Here is a 14,336-nt window from a genome sequence, read left to right on the forward strand (position 1 = left end):
CTTCAAACTCCTCAAATGTGGTCGATCCTCCTTTAAGCTCATGCAAAAGAAGTGTAAATGTTCTGGGGAGATCATGCAAAGATCACAGATAGAATGGGATAGTCACATTCCAGAATACTCCAGGTGCAGCCCAGAGGGACAGTTAAGAATCCGAACTTCCATTTGTGCTCACAGATAAAATCTGATCTGATTACTTTAGAGAGCAAGCAAACCACACATTTATTAAAAAAAAATTCGATGACCACACCAATTAGGCCCTTTCAGTTGTCAGAGAAGTAGCACTGTGTGTTTGTTGGAAAATTGTGGATTTGTAACTTGTTGGAATTCTTTCCAAATCCTGAAACGTTCATTTTTACATTATATTGCCACTTTGAGAAATCCTAAGAGATTTCCTACGTATCAGTGATAGGAGTTTCCATAAGAAAGCTGAGTCTCCAAACTAGGAAACACATGAAAAGCTGTTTTTACACCTTCATTCATTAGAAATGACCTCACTTGACTGAAATAGTATTTAAATTGTACTTTCTCCAAGGAGATCACAAGGGGCAGAGAATAGTAATCGTTCTTGTACAATCACAGGACACCAAAGTGATTTATGGTGGCTATTATTTTACTACTCGTTAATGATTCCTTAAGAGCCCAGACAATTGGCAATAATAGAAAGGAGACTCATTTTACCGTGTAAGACTTTTCCTCATGATCAGAGGCTTCAGTGAATCCAGCACGGGGCCTCAGACCAGTCAGAACTGAGGTGACCCTTATGGGCAAATCATTGTTAAATAACATCCACCAGGACATCCTTGTTCAACATTCTGGGGACAGGAAGGGACAACCTTCACTGGCAGAGGTAACAACAGTAAAGCCAACTCCCTAAAGGTACAGGCAGGAACCTGCTACTAACACCTGTGCATCCTCAACAATGGGCCAAGAAACTTCCACATGGCTGGTGTCACCTCCCAGGTTGTGGTGGCAGGTTTTAAGTCCCAAACCACTTGAAAATAGAGCAGTGGCAGGCCCAGGTTTCAAGGCTTCCCTTCTCACTGCTCAGTGCCTGCTCCATGCTGGTTGCTGCTTTGCCAAATAAGCATTGGGGTCCCCACCAATAACAGAAGTCTTGTCTCTCCCATTCCAAAATCCTGGAATCCAAAAACTCATTCCAAATCCACAAACTGGTAGTTTCAGTGCATTTGCAGAACAATTCTGTACTTTGGACCAAGACACTGTTTAGATGGACAAGCTAAAGCTCTTCAGGCTTGATCTGCATGACTTGTCAGCATCTGAAAAACGACTGACAGTGTGTAGCATCCCACCCTAAAGGGTAAGGGAGCACCCAGCCCTTTCCATCTGTTCCACTGCCCCTTCTGCCCCTTTCTCTCTCCTAGATGTATTCTGTGGGGAGCAGCAAGGTGTATCCTGAGCAAAGGCTGCCTGCCTGCAGCTCTGCTGCCAGCTTCCAAAGGGAAAGAGTGGCCTGGAGAACAGTTCTTTGGCACTTCAGGCTGCTTTTTGCTGCAGCAAAAAGTGTTTGAATGGAGATCAAAAATGGGACAGGAGCCAGGCACTCACGAAGCACAAGTGTCCTCATGGTAGCTCAGTGGTTTTCCTGACACTGAACCTGGAAAAAGCTTATATCAAAGAATAAGTTTCTCCACAAACTTCCACACTATACAATTGTCCTGATTTCTTACTTTACAGAGGAAAACACATGGATATCAGGACACAGACAATTTGAGGACATCCTTTTGTACACCAACAGCACAAGTACTGCAATGGCAGCGTCTCTGTGAGGGCTGAGGGCACCCAGGGCTGCACCAGCAGAGCACAGGCAGCAGCCAGGGCAGGGAACTCTGCTCATCCCTGTGAGGCAGGACCTTGGACACTGTGTCCCACCTGGAGCCTTTCATCACCAAATGGATGCTGGTAAGAGAGAGAGCACAGTGAAGTGCTGCACCATGTGGCATGTGAGGAGAGGCTGAGGGACTGGGTGTGTTTAGCCTCAAGAAGAGAAGGTTTGGGAGAAGAAACCAACTGTCATCATTCAATACCTACAGGGCAGTTACACAGAGGACAGAGCCACTGTTCTCAGAAGTAACAGTGCAAGGGCAAGAAAGTGTGAGTGGATATACAAGGGACAAAATACAGTGTAAGTGCTTAAGCCCCGAAATAGGTTGCCTAGAAAGACAGAAATCTCTGTTCTTTGAGGTTTTCAAAATCTCATTGGAGCAATCTGATCTAACTTTGAAGGCAGCCCTGCCCTTCATGGTCTCTGGAGGCCCATTTCAAACTAAATTATGTTATCTGGAGATCTCTGACATGTTTCCTTTTCTTCAAAGTCCCCCTTGGTGCACAGGCTGTTTGACAAGCCCATCTCTGCATTCAGGTGTGCTGTCACAGCTCACAAATCAAGAGTTTTGACGCACGTTCTCACGATTACACCACTAAAAAAGTCAACAGTGTCATATACTCGTTTTTTACTAGTCACTCACTGCCAAATCCTTGAGGTTGTTATCAGGCAAAGTCCCATAAAACCCTGGAGAAAGCAGAGTGTACTTCAGTGCCACACTAAACAGAACAGAAACTGCACGTGAGCTGAAAGCACACTAGGGCTGTGGGGGCAAAGTCTGGGAGCTCCCAATCACTCTCTGGTTCCTACACAGACCTCTCAGGAGCTGCAGGGGAGGTGCCCAAATAAAGTCTGAGCAAAGCTGGCAATGGACTTCACCAAGTGACTGTAACTGGTTCATTACACTGAACTGTCAGGGATGACTTGGAGCCCGAGGCTCCATGTCCCAGGAGTGCACCAGCCCTACCCCACTACAGCAAATTCAGCACTTCTTTCAGACAGCAATGTTAATTGTCCTCTTTAACACAAAGAGGATGGTTCAAAATCAATGGAATGGATGAGAATAAAGGGCAGGAAGGGACAGAGAATAAAGGGCAGGAATGGCCCTGACTCCCCTTCCACTCCTTGATCCCAAAGCTGAACACAGGTGACTGCAAGGTACAAACAATAACTCAGGTCAGCCTGACCTGACTGCCTGTGGCCCTGGACAGCACAGGAGTGTCAACTAACAGTTTAGACCTGCCAAAAATGGAGCCCCATTCACTCCCCTCCTCTTTTTTTTGTTTTTTTGCTAGAAGTACTCCCGAGAATACAAGCACAGTGAAATTTTGACAAAAAGTGTCTGTGTAGCTGCAGTGGATTCTTCACAAGAAGTTTCCAGGTGCTTTGCAATATTAGTATGACAAAAAGTAACAAATCCAGTGTAATTCCTAAAGAAGAGAAGGATGAAGAAGAAGAAAACAGCTTCTAGATTGTTAAGAGCAAATTGAGATTGACCTAAACAAAAAAATACAAAATGCCATCTATAACCACATTTTGTGTTAAACTCATTGTGAGTTAGCTGGTTGTAATGGAATATTCATAACAGAAAATCCAGAGAAGTGAAATTTAAAATTACTAAGATATTAAAACTGAAGCCAGTGGAAAATACTTCATCATTTCCTTTTCCCGCTCCTAATTTTTATTTTCATATTCCAAACAGACCTCTTGGAAAATGTAGGCCTGATCTTTCTCTGCTTGGCAAAGGCTTGCCTTTACTGTGATTCACAGTAACACCAGTAGGATAAACAGGTGTTCAGTGGATGATCAACACAAGAGAAGAAAACAAAGCCTGCCCTGCATTCCCATTACTGTGGCACACTTAGAGCTCAGTGAACTGCAATCCCTTGTTTCCCATTCTCATTTCCCAGTTGTGTCATTCCCATTAGATGGAGATTGCAAGGCTATTTCATGTTGGGTTCGTGGCACTAATGGAGAAAGGAGATGTTAATAGCTAAAATTTGGGTTTTATGAATTATGTTCCTAGGGCTTAATGGCTTATGTTTCCTTGGCAACAAACACATTATGTGCTTTTTAATAAGGTTTGCACATGAGCTGTGTACAGGACCAGGTCAGAGATCTTGGCTGATAAGGTTTCTGAAACATTAGGGATTCAGGAGACTGGATCTACCCTTTGACAGAGTGAGGACCACACTGGAAGAAGAGCAAGAGCCTTCCCTAGTCTTTACAGAACTGCTCCAACTGCAGCCTCCCAGTTTCAGTATCTGTAAGGTTCAGGCTTTATTCATACAAAGACCATCCTCACTTATTTTACATCAGTAAATTTCATTAACTTCCTGGTTATCTACTTAAATATTCTACAACGAAAAAAAAGCAGGATGATATTCCAGAAATTAAATTTGTCCAGTAAGGCTGCACTGTGGCTTACCCTGAAGAAATCCTGGAGAAAAAAGAAAAAGCTTATTTTATATTTTTCTACGGAACAACTTGTTACAGGAAACAGGTTGCAGTCTTTTTAAGAACTTCAGCATGCTTTGGGAAACCTTCTCAAGATCACAAGAGGGTGTCCCACATCCACAGAAAAGAAATCCTAAACTACACGAACTACAATGATGAAAAAACAGATTTCTGATGAATATGCACAGTCACAGGTGACTCCTGTGACTGAAGTCAGCACAGATCATGACGGTGCCACTCTGAGGTGCCTTTAACATTCTGGTTTACTACAAATATCAAAGCTCTGTGCACAACTCTGAAAAGGTTTTACTGATGGGAGATAAAGGCTGCTGGTCACAAAAGGATGTGGATTTTACCTCTTGAACAGACACTGACCAGAAACACTCACTGTTTGTACTGTTTGGAAAATACTGATAAACAAATCACTTCACTAACTGGGCAGTGACTCCGTGTATTTCTAGACTTTCAGCTTGAATGAAAGTGAAAGGCAGAGAATTCCCCTTTTTTATCATACACAATCCAATGCCTTCTGATTGTGTTACAGATTCCAGAAAAGCCTCGTTCTACAAAGAGTTCACCTCACTCAAAGATGTTCACACCAAGTTTGGGTTTCCACACAATCACTGTTTGTTCACCCACACAAAATGAAGGGTTTTTTATCAAAAGGATATTTGAATACTCTGTGGAACAAGGCATGCATTTGGAAAGAAAGAAGCATGGAAGAACTGTGCAACTCCCCAGAAAACTAAACTTATGGTTATAAAGAAGAAAAAACTAGCAAACAAACCTTGTGCCAACACTGGTCTTCAGCAGGGACTGAAGGTGGGAAATGATGCTGAAAAGGTCCTTTTTTTTTTTTTTTTTGCTTATCATGTCCATAGAAACAAGAAACATCATTAACACCATGTAAATCACTGCTGGCTCCAATCTTCCTACCACTGTAAAAACAGCAACAGGCAAAAGGGAGTGGAACACTGAACCTCTAACACAAAGTGCCAGGTAATTAACTTGTTTATATCCTTACACTCTGATGCAATTAGTAAAGAGCACAACCCCGTGATCCATAAGCACCTGAAAACATTTACTGACACTCATCCATGCAGTCCTCAGAGTTAAGGGAGGCTGACAACCATTGGCATCAGGACCAAAAATATCAGGAAAGAGAGCTCTGCAGAGTTAGAAGTAGCTTCTGCATCTCCCCTGCCAGCCTCACACACACAATAACCAGATCCCACTAACTAAGGTGAAGTTAAGCCTGACTTAACAGCCAGCTTAGACAGACTCCTGAGCTTCTGAGTTCCCCCATGAGTCAGGGGGAGGACAGGAACAGAAGGGTGTTAATGAGCTGCTGCGTGGTGAGAGTCAGGCTTATCCTACCAGTGCTGCCTCTAGAGCTTCCATGGAAAGCAAGCAGATGGAATTTCCAGGGCTCCAAAATCTACAACATGAGCAGAGAAACCCTAATGCAGTTCTAAAGACATCCGCTGGCACGACATGGAGAGGCATGAAAATAAAAATGAAGTTGTTTTTTGTGCTATAAAACTGCAGAGGTTCTCTGGGTCCTGCTGAACACAGCTCACTGACAGTCCTGAAATGTTCCTCAGAGGAGATAGCACAGATCCTTTCTTTCCCCTCCACGTTTGTCTTTAGGGTTTTGATTTATGTTCCAGAAACTCATCTCTTCCCATTGTTATCAGCCTTCATCTGTTTGGTTTGTTTATCTAAAGCAATCAGAATCATCAAAAAGAAAAAATTCCAAACCTAGAAAAGGAGTGCTCCATTGTTCCATCTGAACCAACAGACACAATGAAAGGATTATTAAACATGTGGAAACAGGATCTAATTGACAGAGAGGAAGAAAGAAGGTGGAAGTAGCACCAAAGCATACAATGGAACAATTAGTATGAGAGACATATCTACAAATCAGATTGAACAGAACTGCTATTAAGAGATAAGGTGTGCATTGAACCACTACAGGTGGCACAGGGAAGAAAAGAAGACAGCAAAACTCATACATCAGGCAAGCTTGTGTAAGCAGAGAACCCTCTTTTGTTTCCTGTCCTCTCATCACATCAGGCTCAGTCAGTGCAACCAGGACTCCCTGACTTCTATTGCACCAAGCTGAGCATCACTGAACATCAAGAATGTTAAAATGAAATGCCCCTGTTTGCTACTTCCCAAGATGTAATGGAATGACATTGAAAACCAACACCGTACAACAGAGCATCACCAACCTGCCAGAGCTCAGGGAATGTTTGGGAAACACTCTCAGGCACATGCTGGGGTTTTCGGCGTGTTGTCCTGTGCAGGGCCAGCAGTTGGACTTGACGATCCTTGTGGGTCCCCTCCAGCTCAGGATATTCTGTGAGCACAGAAGTGTGGAGGAGGCAACTTCCATAAAGCTTGTAAACTGGGACATCAGCCACAGTCTCACCAGTGAGTGTTGCCATCACTGCATCATTCAACCATTGGAAATAAGTCATTATTCCCAGTTTAACAAAGCTTCCAAGGCACAGCAACTTTCTGCTTCAGCCCAGAACAGCTCTTTGCCCTGTCAGTGACACAAGGGGTGAGGCAGTCACCAACCACCAGCTGCAGGGCCATTCTCCAGGAACTCAGAAGTAAATCGATTGCCATGACTCAACTGCTCCAATCAATACTCACCCCTCCTCCTGTACACACACAGACACTTTTCTTCCTTTAAAATAAACAACATTATCTCCAAATTTAAGGAGCATTACTGTGCTTAACATGGTACAAGTATGTTTTTCAGGGGAAAACATTTTTAGCCTATTACTTTATCCAATGAAAAACTTGTTGTCAGTTCTTGTGAATCTGATCACAGACAACTGTGGTTCAACCATTTTGTATTCATTCTCTTCACCTGCTGGGAAACTGGTTCTGAAATTTTATGTCAATTTATGATTTGAATCACATTTATCAACATAACAACCCAACACCTCTGTGTTTACAATCATAAGTGAAAGATGTAAGAAAACATCATTTCCCTGGGATTTGGCTCTGTCCAAAGTTACATCACATAAGAGGCAATTAAGGCCACTTTAAATAGATTCCTAATGAAAATTAAATATTGTCAATTAGCTAAATACTAAATTATTAATAACTTTCTGAGAAAACATTTTGAAGCAGTAAGAGCAGGTCCATTAACAAGGGCAATAAGTAGCTCCACCTCAGTTCAAAGGTAGCAAAAAGCAATTAAAGTCCCTGGTGCACAACGTGCAGGTGTGAGATCCAGCCTGCTCAGGTACGTGAGCCATAAAGATCCTGAGGGCCAAACCTCTCCAGGGATGAAAGTACCCACATCAGCACTGGAATGTGCTCCTGCAGGGGCATCCTGGGAAGGGCACTTCTTCTGCCTTTATTTGCCTATATAACAATGACAGCCTGGGGTTTTTAAACTTCAAGAAAATCCTCTTTATTAAATTACAGCTTCAGATCTTGCTGCTCCTGCCAATGAAGTAACAACACAAGGACAGCAATAACTGCCCAAGGTTTTCCCTCTAGGCTCTACATGACTTCTTAAACTGCACATGCACCCAAAGATAGCTGCTGAGGAAAACATGAGTTATTGGTCTCCACTAACTCTAGATTTTGGACACAGGCCGTAGTGTTCCCACCATTCCCGGATTCCTTTCCCACATTCTCAACACCCAGAGCACAATATATGCTGCCTAGGAGTACTGAGCTGTTTATTTTCAGAAAAGCACATAACCAACCACCCACACAGGGGTTCAATTTACCAACAAAACACAAAGTGTCATCAGTGAAAGACACCCTGAACTATTTTTCCTTGGCAGTAGAAGAACAAATGCAAATCTGTATTTCCTACTACTCTCATCATTTTAAAAACACTAAGCCACTAAAATCCATCTCTGCTGGTGTTTGGACATTGTTCCAGCTCCCTGCCTTAAACCAAAGGGCACTTGGGGTGGATCCTGCCCAGTGAAGTCCAAAACCCAAGCACCTGCCTTGCCAAGCCCAGGCAATTTGCAGGAGTTGGAGCTGATGTGTTCTGGCAGTTGGTTTTGAAGGCCATGTCAGGCACAACAGATGACACTTATCACAGTGAAATAATGATCCCAAAGGCCACAGGGCTGCAGAGATTGCAGGTGGGCAGGGCAAGGTGTTCTGACTTTCTGTCCTTTTTGTCCTTTACTGAATTCATTTAAATAATTTAAATAATTTATTTAAATAAATAAATATAGCTCATTATGTTGTCTTCATACAGGATTATATTATTTAAAAAATCCACATAGTTTGTATGAATGCCTCTAAAATTATTCTTTTAGTACCTCTAGTCTTATATGTAAGCTTATAACTTTCATATATACTTCAAAATTTACTTCATATTTAAATTTAAAATTTATGTTATAAGCATGTTTTATTTATTTGTAATGCCACTGTATCAAGTCCAAAGGTGCTCTGATATTATTACTTTTAACAACACTGTCATAAATAACAGTAGCACAGAACAAATCCTATTTATTCTCTGTAAATTTTATGGTTTGGGTGTTTTTTTTTTTATTTCTACGGTTTTCCTACAAAACCTAATAAGAACAAAAAATAATACAAGGATAGAGCAACCATTTTATGGTGTCATTTCACATTATTGGATTTGCAGGAAAGAATGAGACAATTGCTCATTAAAGGGAGAAAGGTGGGCTGGGAAGTACTCTGTTAGCTGGGCTTGGCTACGTGTCTCTACACACAAGTTTGTTCCAGAGTTCTCAAGTTTACTGCAAACAAGTGAATTTCAAAACTCAAAAATCCACTCCAGGAATGCAGATCCTGATGGACCGTGGCCGTGCCAGGAACACTGAGTGAACTTTCCAGTCCCAATAATAAAATACACCCTGTGCCAAGGGACACCTGCCCCCTTCTGTTTGACCACCAAGTTCTCCAGCCCCTGCAGGCTCTTCCTGAGAGCACTAGTGTGGGTCACGAGTCACAAAACAGCCCACTAGGAAGGTGTTTGTAGAATCTGTACTTTAATTTATATTACTACTCTGTGAGATACTGTATTTTAGAATAAAACATAAGAGTATTGATTCCAGGTAGGCAGAGAGTGACATCTTTCAAATGCAAAGCTACAGAGCATGTTTAAGTATTTTCTGTTAGCTACTTAATATCACAGAGGAATTGTTTCTGTCAGAGTAATTAATGCTCACTAAATCTTTGGGGGTTAATTAACAGGATTTTTTTGTCTCTCCCAGTACAGTAAAGACTGAACACTGTGTGAACAAAGTTCTCCAGCAGATGGAAGCACCAGTCAGCAAAAGCAGAGCTCCCCCAGCTCCCAGCGCAGGAGCTGCCTCCTCTACTGCTCACAGAACTTCTCCATGCACAGACCCCAAGGGGCTGACACTGCTGGAAAACAAGTCTATAATCCTATACCAGTGTGAGACCTCCAGTATTGCCCTGGCACAGCATATAATTATTATTTAAGTATCTACAGAAACCTGATGTGGGTGAGAGATCAGAGGCAGGGAAAGCTGCCTCAAATACAAATCATGAACATGTGAATTTCCAGTAAAATTTACCAAAACTCCATCAGCTCTAACAACCTTTTCCCACACCTCCCTGACAGCCAAACACAGCCCAGCTTCTTGCTTTCTTTCTCATCTTTTACCAATAAATGTGATCCAAACATGAATGTTTAAAATTTACTTAAATGCAATAACCTTAAGGTCCAGGAACAGCGCTGAAATCAAACAAACCCAAGTTCAGGAGTCACTCTGAAGCTCAGTTAACAGGAAAAGTAACACAAGTGGCCATTAAGTAGGATTAGATATCCCTTCAATCATGAACTCAACAGTATCCCAGACTAGTAATTCCAAGGCTGTTCCAGTCCATTAAAGCCATGGCTACTGACACATATTTTACAGGGATGCAAGTCACCATGACCAGAACAGCCTGATCTGCAAAGCCCTCCACTGCATGTTGATTAACTAAACACTGTTATTAAACTAGAATTTAAGAACTCACACACAGGTCTGAAACACAGCCCATCTGACAGGTCTCACCTGACTGTTGGGAGCTCCCAACACTCACTGGCTGCTGCTTTCCACCTCCAAGAGCTGTTTTGTTCCTTGCCATCTGATCAGGAGGAAATTAAATTACTTCAGACATGAAGGACAATGTTCTTTTACAGTTACTCTGGTACAGGGGCTGAGATTGCTTTGTGCAGTACACTGAATAAATAGCCAATCAAACAGTTTTTGTAAAGCATGTGGAGGGGGGACCGAAATAAAATTCTAATAGAAGGATTTTATGACTTCAAACATCAAAACTCCCAACCCTTGTCCCTATGTTACCTCCCATACCTAAGTGGAAATTCTGTTCCCTGCCCAATGAAGTTACATTCTCTTACAGACTCTTCTCCTAGTTCTGCCAAAACTGAGATGCCACTCCCATTACAGCCTTCTCCCAACATTTCAGGAGCCCTGGATTTCAGTCAATAGTTCAGGCACTCCAAAACTCCTCAGTTACCTGGCCTGCCACCACCACTCTGTGTAGTTTCTCTGACTGCATCTTTGTTTGCAGCTCCATAGGAACTGCACGAGTTTTATTCTGGATTTTGATTTTCAGCTTGAGGAGGACAGGACCCAGGGGGAGCAGAGAAGGGTTCATTTCATGAACTTCAGTGGGAAGTCTGTAACTGGTTTCTCGTGAACTCCAGAGCATCTGCAGGGCACTGAGAACAGAGACTTTATTTGATATGTGGAGACAGTCACACATATAATTTGACTAACATGCCTTAGACATGTAATTCACTCAAACTGCAGAAGTCTGGAAAAGCCATTTTCATAAAAGCTTATTTATTTATCCATAAAGCAATTATATGTATGTTATATAAACACAGAAAATCTATCAGAGCTACAGATCTGCCCATCACACACAGTGCTAACCACTGTTTACATTCCCACATCCTCACATGAATCACAGAGTTTACACGTTGTTGTACACACTCACTAAACTTGTTCTTGTGTACCTTACTTGTCTTTAGCAGCTGCCTCCAACTTTTTATTTAACCTCTGCTTCACCTTTCATGTAGGACATTTCTGGGAACTCCTGGAATTATTAAAACAAGACAGGTACGTGTCAGCAATGATGAAACAGAAATTGGGAAAGGCAGGAAAGAAGTGGAAAACAAATTACAGACTCACATAGAGCCTGGTGCAGATGAAGCAAGCTCAGCTATGACATTCCCAGTTACTGTACATCTGCTGGGATAAATACTGGGCTGGGCTATCTATCTCAGAAACCAAAGGAACCAAACAGGACAGATCAAACAGCATCAGAAGCTGCAATCCCATCTGACACAGAACCACAGGACAACACAGCTTTTCTCCATTTCCTTGTGGCTTGATGTTCACAGTAACACTGAACAGCAGAAATAGGTGAGCAAGATCCCACAGCCCAGAGGCAAAAGCCCAGCCACAGCACATCATCCCAGAAAAACCAGTGGGGTCTTTGAGTCACAGGCAGCCCTCCCTGGAACATAAAAACATAAACATAAATAAAGGTCTCTCCTTTATTGCCATTAATGGGAACATTTCCTGGCACTGGTCAGATGACAAACTCTTTTTCCCAGTTCCCTCAGCCAACTCAGTAACCATGGCAACTGTCTCCAGTGTAATGACATCATATGGTTTCCTAGGCAACTGTTCCCAGTGCAATGACGTCATGTGGTCACCATGGCAATGCTCCATGAGGCCAGGAAGAAAGTATTTGAAGTGGGAAGATAGGTCAGAAAGGACAAAAGAGGGCTCAGGGAAGAGCAGGATGAAAGATAATGGAGGTAAAAATATGAGTTTTATGAGAAGAACAGATGCAAGGGAAAGGAAGGGGTGGACAGATGGAAAAAGAAAAATCTGAAGTAATTTAAACTATTATTGGTTTTAAAAAAAAAATCTTAATTCTATTATCTATAATATGTTATTTAGGTCAGAGATGCTGAAGCACAGCATGGTCACAGGAAGTTTGAGTGTGGCTCAGGCGCTGATTTAGTGGAGGGACTTTGGACAATCCAGGAGAAACTGCCAGAAATCTCCAGAGAGACACCAGGGGAAATCACTCTCTACAGAATATACGAGTACTTTTTCTAATACAAGGTACATTTTCTAATATATTTCCCTTCTCTGACTGATTACCCAGGGCTCTGTCACAGCAGTGCCAAGAACCAGTTGTCACTGCCATGCCTTACAGGGCTGGAGAAGATTCCTTTGCCCTCTTCCTTCTGTTCTCTGTACTTGAAGACATGATAACAATAACCTGGCCAGCTGACAAATGAAAATGGGTTTTCCTTTGACTGAAAGCTCCTTCAGCACCTCATCAAGGTGGAAGAATGTCCCTTCTTTTTAATTTTCTAAGATCTTCTTCCAATTCCATTATACTCTCAAATGTTTGAGTTTGCTGAAGATAAATATCCTTTCTGCATTCAATCCTGTTTAATTCTGGACAGTCTCAGCCAGTAGACAATGTTACTACCAGCTTTATGTTAAATGGCTATAAAACCCCTGGGAGAAAGCTTCTTGGCAAGGAAATGCTGGAGTTATTGATACCCACTGAGTGCAAGATAAAGGCACAGAAAGCAGTGCCCTCTGAGGACAGCCTGCAGGCTCAAAGCCTGGGGCCATGTTCTGCAGGAGGCTTCCAAGTCTATCACACAGTACTTTCCTATCCAGCAAGGCAGCTTCACACTGTGTCTCTTAAGCAAAGCCTTAATTTAGTTTAATTAGCCCAATATTTGACCCCTCATTTCAGAAGGAGTTAATGTAGAACCAGATGTAGTGATTGTAACACTGAATTCAGCAATGGGAGGTTGTAGCTGCGACTTCTTCAACCAAAAGTGAATCAGTTTTTACACTGAAGGGAAGATGAACCTCAGCTGATCAGACCCAAACTTCAAATAATGTGAGGTTTAGAAAGCTGTTGGATTTAAGCATGGCTGTAAATGCCACATCGGTGTCAGGCTGACCCACAGAAAGCAGGATCTCAGGAGTCACTGGAGCAGTGACTCCTGTGTGAACAGCTGAGCACTGAGGAAAAGAGCAGTTTTCTATAGGAAGGACTTTGTCACAAGGAAACATTTTTGTAGCACGAGACCTCCTGCACATTGTTGCTGTTACTCAGAGAGCAACAATGCATTTAATATGCCAAGCACTTTGCAAATCTCTACAAAGGCAGGCATTAGGGCTCATAAAGTCTGACTCCTTCAGAGCAGCCCACTCAGTACATCTCCAAGGGCTTTCATTGCAAAACCCTGCAGTCATCAGGCTGGAAATGTTCCAGGTGCTTAATTACACACAGAAGAGAGAGAACTGAGAGAGAGAGAGAAGAAAAATCTCAGAGATAAGCAGCTTTAGGAAGGATGTGGTGGCTGAGGGAGAGAAACAGGAAAAGGGGAGGAGGAGGAGAGGAAAGGGAGGAAAAAATCTCTCACGCTGTTGAGCAGAAACACAAACCCCAGAGAGAGAAAGCAAGGGCAGCATCGGGCCCCCAGAGTTACTCTCCAGTCCTCCTCATACTCTCCCCTAAATCAGAAGATCTCCCCAGAGCAGCTCACTGTGCACACCTCACACAAACCCAGGCTCAGCTGGGCATTCTCAGACAATCCACAGGTCCCACCCACGCAGCAGTTACATCTTCACTGAGCTACCAAAAGGTATTGCTGCAGGGAGAGCAGAAGGAAGTGTTAGCAGGGTCAGCACAAAATGAAGAAAAACAACTGCTAGAGAAGAAAACAAGTGGGAAATAGGTGCTGGGGATTGTTTTGGTTTGTGGGTTGATTTTTTTTTTTCAAGCTGAGCTGAGAGACTGAAACATCTGCATTAAGAAACATTTCAGGCTGCAGCCTTACTTCAAAAAGTAGGAATCTTTAACAAACAGTGGCAAAATACAAGGTGAATTGATAATGTTTGACTCCTGATAAATCCCTCTGATGAACAGTGATACATTCCAGTATAAGTAAAACAAAATGAAATGCTGAGACTTGACTTAAAAGAGAAAAGGG

The 14,336-nt window shown here is 42.5% G+C and overlaps 1 protein-coding gene across 1 annotated transcript in view; it reads right to left on the reverse strand.

The window, feature by feature from the left end:
• Window positions 1-10,367, reverse strand: part of SLC5A1 (solute carrier family 5 member 1) — a 43,506-nt gene extending 33,139 nt beyond the window's left edge. Inside the window, exon 1 of the mRNA XM_018081984.2 lies at window positions 10,345-10,367. The gene's annotated coding sequence lies outside the window, so the exon portion shown is untranslated. The remainder of the gene's footprint in view (window positions 1-10,344) is intronic.
• Between the last annotated feature and the right edge of the window lie 3,969 nt (window positions 10,368-14,336).

Source organism: Manacus vitellinus, unplaced genomic scaffold (assembly GCF_001715985.3).
Source record: "Manacus vitellinus isolate BGI_N305 unplaced genomic scaffold, ASM171598v3 scaffold_58_pilon, whole genome shotgun sequence".
In the NCBI taxonomy this organism is placed as follows: Eukaryota; Metazoa; Chordata; class Aves; order Passeriformes; family Pipridae; genus Manacus; species Manacus vitellinus.